This window comes from Mesoplodon mirus (genome assembly GCF_964341445.2).
Source record: "Mesoplodon mirus genome assembly, chromosome: X".
Classification (NCBI taxonomy): Eukaryota; Metazoa; Chordata; class Mammalia; order Artiodactyla; family Ziphiidae; genus Mesoplodon; species Mesoplodon mirus.
In genome coordinates, this window is record NC_138981.1 from 46,361,664 (window position 1) to 46,374,868 (window position 13,205).

The 13,205-nt window shown below is 38.7% G+C and overlaps 1 protein-coding gene across 5 annotated transcripts in view; it reads right to left on the bottom strand.

Moving 5' to 3' along the window:
* SHROOM4 (shroom family member 4) overlaps nt 1-13,205 on the bottom strand; it is a 206,495-nt gene that overhangs the window by 126,889 nt on the left and 66,401 nt on the right. Inside the window, exons 2-3 of one of the 5 annotated variants that reach the window (XM_082608934.1) lie at nt 4,921-5,053; nt 3,704-3,788 (exon numbers count right to left, since the gene is read on the bottom strand). The exons of 3 other annotated variants lie outside the window; for them this stretch is intronic. The gene's annotated coding sequence lies outside the window, so the exon portion shown is untranslated. The remainder of the gene's footprint in view (nt 1-3,703; nt 3,789-4,920; nt 5,054-13,205) is intronic. One more of the 5 variants, XM_082608935.1, reaches the window with a different exon arrangement.

The following is a 13,205-nucleotide window of genomic DNA, read 5'->3' on the forward strand; positions in this document are numbered from 1 at the left end:
CCACCATGAGCTTGTTAGGAACCAAATCAGATATAACAATTGTCATTTGACATGTAAGGGAACTGCCTCACAGCAGTTAATGGACTTGTGCAAGGCCACACAGCTAATGTGAACTCAGTGGGTACTCTGAATCTACCCTACCGCTCTACACTGCCCATGTTTCTCTACTGTCTATAAAGATGGAACTGAGAATGTTGGACACCAACTTGGTTTCCTGGACTTCCTAGTTATTAGATTCTTCTCTCTCCTGCTGGATAAGAACAAGGTAATCCTGGTACATGTTGACAGTCATTATGATCAGCTGAATCAACCCGTCTTGAAGCCTACTCTTTCCCTGGACTTCCTGTTATGTGAGATAATTTCTAGTTACAGTCAGTTTCAGTTACTTGCAGCCTAAGTCATACCTGATGGATGAGGCTTGTTGACTAAGTTCTTTGAAGATGGGGCCCAGCCATTCTCCCAGCCTGGTCTTCTCTACAGTCCTTACAGCTTGGCTGGCTACAGTGGACTATTCTTGTGGCGGTGGGGAAGATAGGTTGTAAGAGAGCTTCCTGAAACAAAAGTTAGCTTCTTGCTCAAGGGACCACCAGTTATGAAGCCATGTTAATGAAGCAGAAGCTGGCAACGAAATCAAGAGAGATGTAATATATTCTCCACCCCAACCCCACAAACTGGTGTCTTCCCTGGCAGTGCTGGAGGAGAAGGGGCAAGACATTTACATCACTTCTGACAGATAGGCCTCAGGCCCCCCTTAGAGAGACTGCAAGCCAGCATCTCACCAGAAGTCAGTGGTCTACAATTACTCACATTAGGACAGCAGTTTTCACCCCCAAATCCCAAAGGGCTTTACAGCACTGTGGGTAAGGGAAAGTTCCAGAGACATGACTGTATGTCTCAATTCTATTAAGCATTCATTGTGTGGTTGAGACACACTCTTGAAATATTTCCATTTCGCAGTAAGAGAATGGAAATAGTATTTGCTCTTTCCCTCCAACTCAAGGATATTGGAAATGTGAATAACATTCAGGATGTATGTAGTAAGACCAGGAAAGTGCCTTGCATCAGCTTCAGGTCTGGACCCTGGAGTAGTTTAGAGGATTACAAACAGAAGAGTTCCATCTACCAGCATTCTCTATGTTAAGAAACAAGCATGTATTGAGTGTCTACTATGTTCTGGGTTCTGAGCTGGGCTATGGGACTACATGACGGAGTCACTGTCTCTGCCTGCAAGAAATTTCCAATATAGTTAGAGAGACAGGTGTATCAATCCAGACATGGAACATGAGGACTTCAGTGTTATTGCCATCTGTGGGGAGAACTTGTGAGAGATGAGGCCAGAAAGATGATCTGGGATGAGATGAACCATGAATGCAGAGATAATCCTCAAAATATTTAAAAACCAGAACATCAGGAGCACTGACCAAGCAGAACAGATGCAGATCAACACACAAAACAGTGTCCTCCAGGCTCCCTGCTGTGCTGGGCACTATCCCTTTAGTTTCTGGGTCTTGCGGAGGTTAAAAGTGGGTCCAGGAGTGGGGAACAGGGCAGAAGGAGGGGTCTTGAGAGGACAAAGAGGAGCAGCTGGTATTAAAATATTCCACAATTTTAACAAGAGGTGTGACTATATCTGTGCCCTGCTTCAATGTCATGTGAAGGAACATGTATGTTACCTTGTGGGCAACCAGGAGCCCAGGAATTCCATGTGGGTTGGAAAGGGCACTTTAGCAGCAGTATGGAGGCTGGACTGAATTGGGGCAGCACGCAGCCAGGGAGACAAGTAGAAACGCTTTGCAATACACCAAGGAAGATAGATAGCAGGGCTTACTGCAGTGGCAACAGGTCATGTATTTCTGTAAGCATGCTCAAAGACGTTTGCACAAATCCCCATCTCTATATACCACCTTTGTTCCTAAGAGTTCTCCAGTCTCTTTGCTGTCATGCCTCCAATATCCTAGCCCAGTGCAAGCTTATACATACAAACACATATATACACAAATACATACACGTGTACACTTGTGTGACAGGTCCTGTTTAAGTATACACACTCAACCAGTGGCTGGCAGGCTATAATTATGGCAAGTAAGAGGCCTGCCAAGAAAACTTCATTTAAATACTGAGGTCATCCTATTCCCAGCTGCAGGAGAGTGGCTGCAGTATAAACATCTACCTTCATGATACCAACCTATGTTATGGATCGTCCTCTCTAATTTTCCAAGCCTAGTAACACAATTATCTCATTTGTTTTCTTAACAATGGTCCTGGGAGGTGGGTAGGACTGGTATTATTTAGTTCCAATGTATAGATAGGGAAACTGAGGTTTGGAAAGAAGGTCATGCGTGATGGGTGAGTGGTACCACTTGTTTCTGTTTTGTTCTTCTGCCTCTGTCTCCTGTTTCTCTCAACCTTCCATGTGGAGGCCTCCTTCAGAATAATTCCTGATCATTCTTGTTCTCACGTCCTGCAAACAAATACTAATTCTAATGCACATTGGTAAGAGAGTACTGTGAATGACTCAGAGTCTCCAACCCTATCCTCCACGGCCCTGCTCAAGTCTTACCATCCCCTCCAGGAAATCTGCTCTGGGACACCAGTTCAGTAACCTCAACCCCTTCTCCTTTAATATTTAGTTTGTATTATTGCCTTAGTGCTTTCTTTATTCTCTCCTATTGTGTTCTGATTTCTCCATCTGTGACTTCTGGTTCCCTGGCTTCTTTTTTTCTCCCTGTCTAGCACAAGGCTTGGCACACAAGGGAACACTTAATAAAGCATTGTTAATGAATAGCTGGATCCAATAGAGCCTTACCCTGGCATTGTAATGCCTGAAATTCCCAGTTCACAACAAAGCACTCTGAATGTGTGTGTGTGTGTGTGTGTGTGTATCCATGTACCACTCATCCAGTGACCCTGAGGATAACTAAATCAATGCCTTCAAAGTGCAGCATCAGCACATAGTTATTGTACATTCCAGTAGGAATTGAAGCAAGGCAACTTTTTTCCCTCTAATTTTTTAAAAAATAAATATTGCTCTGGTTCCAAGTGGTATATTTTTGACATCTTGTGTACATTTCTGAAATAGAGTCCAGATGAGAAATGAGCTCGTGTATGTCCATCTCAACCGGAGAACAGTAGATTCCTATTCATGGACAATTTCATTTCTGAAATCCCAATTGCGGAAAAAAGCCTAGGGAGCAGGTTGCAGGAAAGAACGAGGCCAACGTGGAGTGACTGCTTGATAATCTCTTTGAGGCTTGAGGACAAGAGCAGGGCATGAGGAAGAGAAGAAAGAGGCACTAAAATGTTACCCTCCCCTCTCATACCTGCCCATTTAGATTTCTAAGGGACATGAATGGGAAGGCAGCTGATGGCTGCTCCCAAGAGGGCAGGATACTTGCAAAACACCCTTTAGATGTGAGGGTGGCCAAAGGCAGGTGAACCTCAAGAAGACAACTAGGTAAAGCAGGTCCCAGAGAACATCACCCACTAGTTTGCCTGGAGGGAAATGCCTCCATAGAGTCCCAACTGAGGATGAAGGAATAATTTTTCTATCTCTTTTATAATGTGTAACATTGCCCAAGTACCTACCATGTATCAGGTACTGTGCTTGGAACTTATAAACATCAACTACTTTGTACTGTTGGGATTCACATTCCGATTTTACAGGTATGGAAACTGAAGCTCAGAGAGAAATTAAGTCATTTACCTGTCATCACACAGTCTGGCTGACTGCATATTCTGGGTTCTTTCCATTGCACCACTCTGCCTTCCTCAGGTATATTCAGTGAGCTCTGGCAACAAGAAAAAAGCTGAAAACCACTCCCAGTGAGCACTTGGTCTTAAATGATGAGTGAGACATCGTCTAATGGAGAAAAAGAGGAAAACGGCATTCATTCCTGGCTGAAGGAATAGCAGATGCAAAGGGGCTGATGAAGGAAAGAAAAAAGCACATTCGGGAAAATGGTAAATAGTTTTGTGGGGTTACTTGAGAGTGAGTACAGGTGATGAAACATGAGGCTAGAGCAGTTGAGGCCAGTTTATAAGGGGTCTCATCTATCATGTTAAGGAATGTGGTTTTCTCTCGCAGGAGATGAAAAATACTAGAAGAGAGGGAGTAGAGATCACACCTCTGTTTTAGAAAGAGCACCAAGGCAGCCATGTGGGCAGACAGTTTGGAAGAGGCACTGACTGGCTGCAGGGAGACCAAGTCGGGAATGTGTGGTAACAGTCAAGGCGAGAGTCAGGGTGGTGAAACAAATGGAGGCCCAGCTTATAAAATGCTGCCTCCAGAAGAGTCATTGCAAGTCAGCCTCAGTCTAACTTCAAAGCTTGGATTCCAGGCTTCGCAGCATCTACCCCCACAGCTCTTAAACACTGCGTGTGTTGCTTTGGCCTCAAAACTAGTAACAAGTCTTGTTTTGTCCTTTGGGGCCTTGCCATTTGTCTCCATCTTCTAAGCTGGCGGCTTTGTAGCTCCCCTGAGCCTAGCCTAGCCCAGCAGTCTGGCGAGGGAGGAGAGAAGTCAGGTAGGCTCCAAGCAGAAAGGGCCCTGATGAACACATGTTTCACGTTCCCCACATTGCATGGCAATTCAAAACCAAACCCTATGGGATTGTTTTCTTAAAGATTTGGGATGGGTTTGGGGCTTCTTCTCTTTCCTTCTTTTTCTTCTTTTTTTATTATGTGTGTTTCTGGACTGCAACTATTTCCTCTGTCCTTGAGTTAAGTAATAGCAGAGGGTGAGAGAAAATGAAAATTTGCAGCAATGCAGAAAAGATGTTTCTGGAAAAGTCCAGAGGAGGGAAGGAAATCCAGTGTGGGGGCTCACAGCAATGTTCAGAGAAGGCCAGAGAATGTGGCTGTGGAGGGGTGGCAGTGGGGTTTCAGCTAGGGCAAGTGTATAGAAGTCAGGCAAAAGCCTACCTAAGGGACATGGCCCCTGACATGCAGGCTAGTTGAAGCCCTTGGCTCCTCTGCAATCAGCACTCAGATTGATTTTGCTCTGGTCATCAGCAGCTGTATAGCACCAGCACAGCCCACAAGGTGTGGGCTCTCCCTGTTAACCATGGAAATTAAAGCACTAAAATGAACCAAAAACACTTTACAGGTAAAGGCAGCCAACAATGCACTCCTCAGAAGCCCATGCTCCCCAAGAACTGGAGGATCTTACAAAAACCTCCCAGGCTTCCCTCTATATATAACTGTACAATTCTGAAATGGAGCCTAGATGAGAAGCCAGGTCATGTGTATGTCTCTCCCAGTCTCAGAACAGTAGATTCCTACTCATGGACAACTATATTCTTGAAATTCCAATTGTATAAAAAAGACTAGTGGAAAATAGATAACTAACAAGGACCTACTGTATAGCACTGAGGACTATACTCAGTATTTTGTAATAACCTATAAGGGAAAAGAATCTGAAAAAGAATATATATACATATACATAGAATATATATATACACATATATATATATACATATATGTATATATATACATATATATATATCTGAATCACTTTGCTGTACACCTGAAACTAACACAACATTGTAAATCAACTATACTTCAATATAAAAAAAGACTAGTGGAACAGATTTTATTTGATTTTCCATCTCACTCCCTTTCTATCATTTCCCTTAAGATATAATGAGAAAGTACAGCTGAAGTCTTCAGACAATGTGTAGCATTTAGGGGAACAATTATTTATAATTTTTAATGAATAGCTTTGTTGAGATACAATTTATATACCATAAAATTATCATACCATAAAATCCATCCATTTTAAGTATATTTCAAAGGTTTTTAGTACATTTATAGAGTTATGCAACCATCACCACCACATCTAATTTTAGAACATGTTCATACCCCCAAGAAAGAAACTGAGCTCATATTCAGTCAGTCCATGTTCCTACCCACGGTCCTAGGCAACCACTAATCACTTTGTGTCTCTATAGACTTGCCTTTCTTATAAATGGAATGATAAAATGTATGGTCTTTTGTGCCTGGTTTCTTTCACTTAGCATGTTTTTGAGGTTCCATCCATATTGTGGCATGTATCAGTGCTATCAATTCTTTTTATTGCCAAATAGTATGCCATTATATGGATGTATAATAGTTTGTCTATCCAGTCACCATTAATGGACATTTGGGGCATTTCTGCATTTTGACTATGAGGAATGATGCTGCTAAGAATATTCATGTACAAGTTTTTGTGTAGACATATGTTTCCATTTCTTTTGGGTAGATATCTAAGAGTAGATATCTGGATCATATGGTAATTGACCATAGATGTATGATTTTATTGCTGGACACTCAATTCTATTCCATTTATCTATATATGTCTTTCCTTATGCCAGTACCACATTGTCTTCATTACTGTAGCTTTGTACTAAGTTTGAATTTAAGAGGTGTGAGTCCTCCAACTTTGTTCTTCTTTTTCAAGATTATTTTGGCTAGACAGGGTACGTGCAATTCAATATGTATTTTGGAATTAACATTAAATGGATATGAATGCATGAATGAATATTCAGCTTGTCAATTTCTGCAATATCTGCAAATCAATCAATATGAAACACCTCATTAACAAATTGAAGAGTAAAAATCATATGATCATCTCAGTAAATGCAGAACATTCTTTTGACAAAATCCAACATCCATTGATGATAAAAACTCTCAAGAAAGTAGGTATAGAAGAAACATACCTCAACATACTAAAGGTCATATATGACAAGCCCACAGCTAACATCATACTCGATGGTGAAAAGGTGAAAGCACTTCCTCTAAGATCAGGAACAAGATAAGGATGCCCACGCTTGCTGCTTTTATTCAATATAGTATTGGAAGTTTTAGCCATAGCAATCAGACAAGAAAAAGTAATAAAAAGGATCCAAATTGGAAAGGAAGAAGTAAAATTGTCACTGTTTGCAGATGACATGATACTATACATAGAAAATTGTAAAGATACCACCAAAAAACGACTAGAACTCATTAATGAATTGGGTAAAGTTGCAGGATAAAAAATTAATACCCAGGACTCTGCTGCTTTTCTATACACTAACATAAACTAGCAGAAATAGAAATTAAGAAAACAACCCCATTCATAATTGCATCCAGAAGAATAAAATACCTAGGAGTAAATCCAACTAAGGAGGTAAAAGACCTATATTCAGAAAATGACAAGGCACTGAGGAAAGAGATTTAAGATGACACAAATACATGGAAAGATATACCATGCTCATGGATTGGAAGAATTAGTATTGTTCAAATGACCATACTACCCAAGGCAATCTACAGACTCAATGCATTCCCTATCAAAATACCAATGGCGTTTCTCACAGACCTAGAACAAGTAATTCTAAACTTTGTACGTAAACACAAAAGACCCCTAATAGCCAAAACAATCTTAAGAAAGAAGAAGCAAACAGGAGGTATCACACTCCCTGATTTCAAACTATATTACAGAGCTACAGTAATCAAAACAGTATGGTACTGGCACAAAAAACAAAGAGATAGATCACTGGAACTGAATAGAGCCCAGAAATGAACCCACACTTAAATGGGCAATTAAGTTATGACAAAGGAGACAAGAACATACAGTAGGAAAAAGTCTCTTTGATAAATGATGTTGTGAAAACTGGACAGCTATATGCAAAAGAATGAAAATGGGGCACTTTTTTACAAAATACAAAAATAAACTGAAAGTGGATTAAAGACTTAAATTTAAGACCTGAAACCACAAAAGTTGTAGAAGAAATCATACACTTATGCTCTTTGTTATCAGTCTCAGAAATTTTTTTTTTTTGGATCTGTCTCTTCAGGCAAAGGCAACAAAGCAAACATAAACAAATGGACCTATATCAAACTAAAAAGCTTTTTCACAGTGAAGGAAACCACCACCAACACAAATAGGCAGTGTACTGAATGGGAGGAGATATTTATAAATGAAATATCCCACAAGGGGTTAATATTCAAAATATATAAAGAACTCACACAACCCAATTTAAAAAAAGCTGATTAAAACATGAGCAGGGGATCTGAATAGACATTTTTCCAAGGATGACATATGGCCAACAGGCACATGAAAGATGCTTAACATAACCAATCAAATCAAAATGCAAATCAAAACCACAATGAGATATTACCTCACACCTGTCAAAATGGCTATTATCAAAAAGGAAAGAAAAAAGAAGTGCTGGAGGAGATGTGGAGAAAAGGGAACACTTGTGCACTGTTGGTATGAATGTAAATTTGTTTGGCCACTATGAAAAACAGTATGGAGGTTCCTCAAAATATTAAAAATAAAACTATCATATGATCCAGCCATTCCACTTGTGGGTATTTATTCAAAGAAATTGGAGACACTAATTCGAAAAGATATGTGCACCCCACCCCATGTTCACTGCAGCATCATTTACAATAGCCAAGATATTGTAAGTGTCCATTGATAGATTAATGGATAAAGAAGATGCTTTTGCAAATATTTTCCCCCAGTCTGGTGGCTTGTCTTCTCATTCTCTTCACAATGTCTTTTGCATAGCAGAAGTTTCTAATTTTGAATGAAGCCCAGCTTATAAATTATTTCTTTGATGGATCATGCCTTTGGTGTTTTATCTAAAAATTCTTCACCTCACCCAAAGTCATTTAGGTTTTCTTCTATATTGTCTTCTAGGAGTTTTATAGTTTTACATTCCACATTAAGCCTATGATCCATTTTGAGTTAATTTTTGTGAAGGGTATAAAGTCTGTCTTGATTTTTTTTTGCATGTGGATGTACAGTTGTTCCAACACCATTTGTTGAAAGGACTATCTTTGCTCCATTGTATTGCCTTTGCTCCTTTGTCAAGAAACAGTGAGCTACAATATCAAAAAAAACAAAAAAAGCAATCCAAAAATGGGCAGAAGACCTAAATAGACATTTCTCCAAAGAAGATATACAGATTGCCAACAAACACATGAAAGAATACTCAACACCATTAATCATTAGAGAAATATAAATCAAAACTACAATGAGATATCATCTCACACCGGTCAGAATGGCCATGATCAAAAAATCTACAAACAATAAATACTGGAGAGGGTTTGGGGAAAAGGGAACCCTCTTGCACTGTTGGTGGGAATGTAAATTGATACAGCCACTATGGAGAACAGTATGGAGCTTCCTTAAAAAACTAAAAATAGAACTACCATATGACCCAGAAATCCCACTACTGGGCATATACCCTGAGAAAACCATAATTCAAAAAGAGTCACGTACCAAAATGTTCATTGCAGCTCTATTTACAATAGGCAGGACATGGAAGCAACCTAAGTGTCCATCAACAGATGAATGGATAAAGATGTGGCACATTTGTAGTGAGGTGGAGGGACCTAGAGCCTGTCATACAGAGTGAAGTAAGTCAGAAAGAGAAAAACAAATACCATACGCTAACACATATATATGGAACCTAAAAAAAAAAAAAAAAAGAACCTAGGGGCAAGATGGGAATAAAGACACAGACCTACTAGAGAATGGACTTGAGGATATGGGGAGGGGGAAGGGTAAGCTGGGACAAAGTGAGAGAGTGGCATGGACATATATACACTACCAAATGTAAAATAGATAGCTAGTGGAAAGCAGCCGCATAGCACAGGGAGATCAGCTCGGTGCTTTGTGACCACCTAGAGGGGTGGGATAGGGAGGGTGGGAGGGAGACACAAGAGGGAGGATATATGGGGGTATACGTGTATGTATAACTGATTCACTTTGTTATAAAGCAGAAACTAACACACCATTGTAAAGCAACTGTACTCCAATAAAGATGTTTTTTAAAAAAAAAAGAATCAGTGAGCTATATTTATGTGGGCCTACTTCTGGGCTCTCCATTCTGCTCCATTGATCTATTTTTCTATTCTTTTGCAAATACCACACTTTCTTGATTACTGTGGCTTTATAGTAAATCTTAACAGGCTTCCCTGGTGGCACAGTGGGTGGGAATCTGCCTGCCGATGCAGGTGACATGGGTTCGATCCCTGGCCCGGGAAGATTCCCACATGCTGCGGAGCAACTAAGCCCGTGTGCCACGACTACTGAGACTGTACTCTAGAGCCCGTGCTCTGCAACAAGAGAAGCCACGACAATGAGAAGCCCGCGCACCACTCACTGCAACTAGAGAAAGCCCACGCACAGAACAAAGACCCAACACAGCCAAAATTTTTTAAAAAACAAATAAATAAATAAATTTATTTTTTAAAAAATCTTAATGTCAAGTAGTGTCACTCCTCCAACTTTGTTCTCCTTCAATACTGCGTTGGTTATTCTGGGTCTACTGCCTCTCCAAACCAACTTTAGAATTAGTTCGTTGATATCCACTAAATAATTTGGTGGGATTTTGATTGGGATTGCATTGAATTTATATATCAATTTGAGAAGAAATGACTCGACAATATTGAGTCTTTCTATCCATGAACATGGAATATCTATCCATTTATTTAGTTCTTTTTTAATACCATCAGACTTTTTGTAGTTTTCCTCATATAGTTGTTGTACATATTTTGTTTGATTTATACCTAAGTATTTCATTTTGGGGGGTGCTAGTGTAAATGGTACTATGTTTTTAATTTCAAGTTTCACTTGTTCATGGCTGATATATAGGAAAGTGATTTACTTTTCTATATTAACCTTGTATCCTGCAACCTTGCTGTAACTGCTTATTCGTTCCAAGTTTTTTGTGTCCATTCTTTCAGATTTTTGATATATATCGTCATGTTACCTACAAGCAGTTTTCTTTATTCCATCCCAAACTGTATACCTTTCATTATTTTACTGCATTATATAGTACTTCCGGTACAATGTTGAAAAGGAGTGGTGAAAGGGAACACCTTTTCCTTGTTTCTGATCTTAATGAGAAAGCTTATCATCATTAAGTATGATGTTAGTGCTATTGCTTTTAAAATAAACTTTTATGTTAGAATAGTTTTAGATATACAAATTGCAAAGATAGTACAGAGATTTCCCATACATCCCATACACAATGTCCCCTATTATTAATGTATGACATTAATATGGTACATTTGTAATAACTAGTTAACCAATATTGGTACATTATTAGTAACTAAAGTCCATACTATTCAAAATTTCATTAGTTTTTACCTAATGTCCTTTTTCTGTTCCAGGATGCCATCCAGGATACAACATTACATTTAGTTGGTACATCTCTTTAGGCTCTTCTTTCCTTTGACAGTTTTTCATACTCTCCTTGTTTCTGACAACCTTGACATTTTTGAGGAGTACTGGTTAGGTATTTTGTAGAATGTTCCTCCATCGGTATTTGTCTGATGTTTTTCTCACGATTAGACTGGGGCTATGGGTTTTTGAGGGGAAGATCACAAAAGTGCAATGCCCTTTTCATCACATCATATCAAGGGGCATACTATCAACATGACTTAATACTGTTGATGTTAACCTTTATCACCTGGCTGAGGTAGTGTGTGTCAGCTTTCTTCACTATATATTACTCTTTTTTCCTTTTCCATACTGTACTCTTTCAAGGAAGTCACTATACACAGGCCTGACTTAAAGAGTGGAGAGTTATATTCCATGTACCTGAGAGAAGAGTATCAACATAAATTATTTGGGATTCTTCTGCATGAAAGAGTTGTCTATTCTCCCCATTTATATATTTATTCAATCATTTATTTATACCCATATAGACTCATGGATATTTATTTTATATCTTGGGATATAGTCCATTACTAATTTATTGGGATTTTTTCTGCTCAAGCTGTTTCAGCTTTGGCCATTAGGACCTCTTTCAGTTGACTTCAGTGTCCCTTTCACATACCCCCTTCAGTGTGTGTGTGTGTGTGTGTGTGTGTGTGTGTGTGTGTGTGTGGTTTTTGTTTTGTTTTGTTTTGAGCACTTCCATACTTTCTGGCACTACAAGATTCTCCAGGCTCATCCTGTATATTTTTTAGCCCAGTCCTAGAATCAGCCATTCCTCCAAAGATCCCTGGTTCCTTTTATTGGAGAATGGTACTAAAATCTAAAATCTTGGTGCTAAGTACGCTCATTGCTGTTTCAGTATGCTATTGTTTTTTAAATAAACTAAGGAAATATGGAGAAGAAATATGTAATTATACTGTCTTTTAGAGTTACTACATAATTACTTTATAAGCACTCTTTTTTTTTCTGTATGGATTCAAATTACTGTCCATTATTGCTTTTTTTTTCAGCCTGAAGGATTTCTTTTACTTTTTCTTGTAAGGCAGGTCTGCTAGCAACAAATTCTCCTCATATTTAGTTTTCTGGGAACATCTTTATTTAATCTACAAATTTAAAGTTAGTTTTTCCAGATATAACATTATTGGTTGATTTTTTTCATGCTGAATATGTCATCCCCCCATCCCATGATAGCTATTGTTTCTGATGAGAAGTCAACTGTCAAACTTACTGGGGTTCCTTTCTGTGATGGGTCTTTTTTCACTTGCTACTTTCAAGATTTTCCTCTTTGGCTTTGAATTTCAACATCTTGACTATGATATCTCTAGGTGTGGATCTGTTTAGTTTATCCTACTTGGAGTTCGTGAACTTCTTGGATGTTTAGATAAATGTCTTTCATCATATTTGGAAACTTTTAAGCCATCCTTTCTATGAATAATTTTTCTGCCCCTTCTCTCCTCTCCTTCTGGTACTCCCATTACACATATGTTGGTGTGCTTGTATTCTACATGTGTCTGTTCAATTTTTTTATTCTTTTTATTTTCTTCACAATGTATACTTTCTATTGATCTGTTTTCCAGTTCACTAATTCTCTCTTCTGCCATGTAAAATATTTGTTGATCCTCTTTTATGAATTTTTCATTTAGTTTATTGTACTTTTACAATCCAGAATTTCCATGTGGTTCTTTTCTTAAATGTGTTCTATCTTTTCATTGATATTCTTTATTTGATTAGTCATTGCCATTATATATCCTTTAGATCATAAAACATGCTTTCCCTTACTTCTTTGAATATATTTATAATAGCAACTTTGAAGTACTTATCTGACAAATATAACATCTGGGCTCCATCAAAAGTAATTTCTATTACCTGACTTATTTCCTTTCCATGGTTACACTTTCCTGGGTTATTTTTTGGGGGGTGGGAAGGCTCATAATTTTTATTGCAAACTAGATATTTTAAATAATAGAGCTAAAATTAGAGCTACCATATGACCCTGCAATCCCACTGCTAG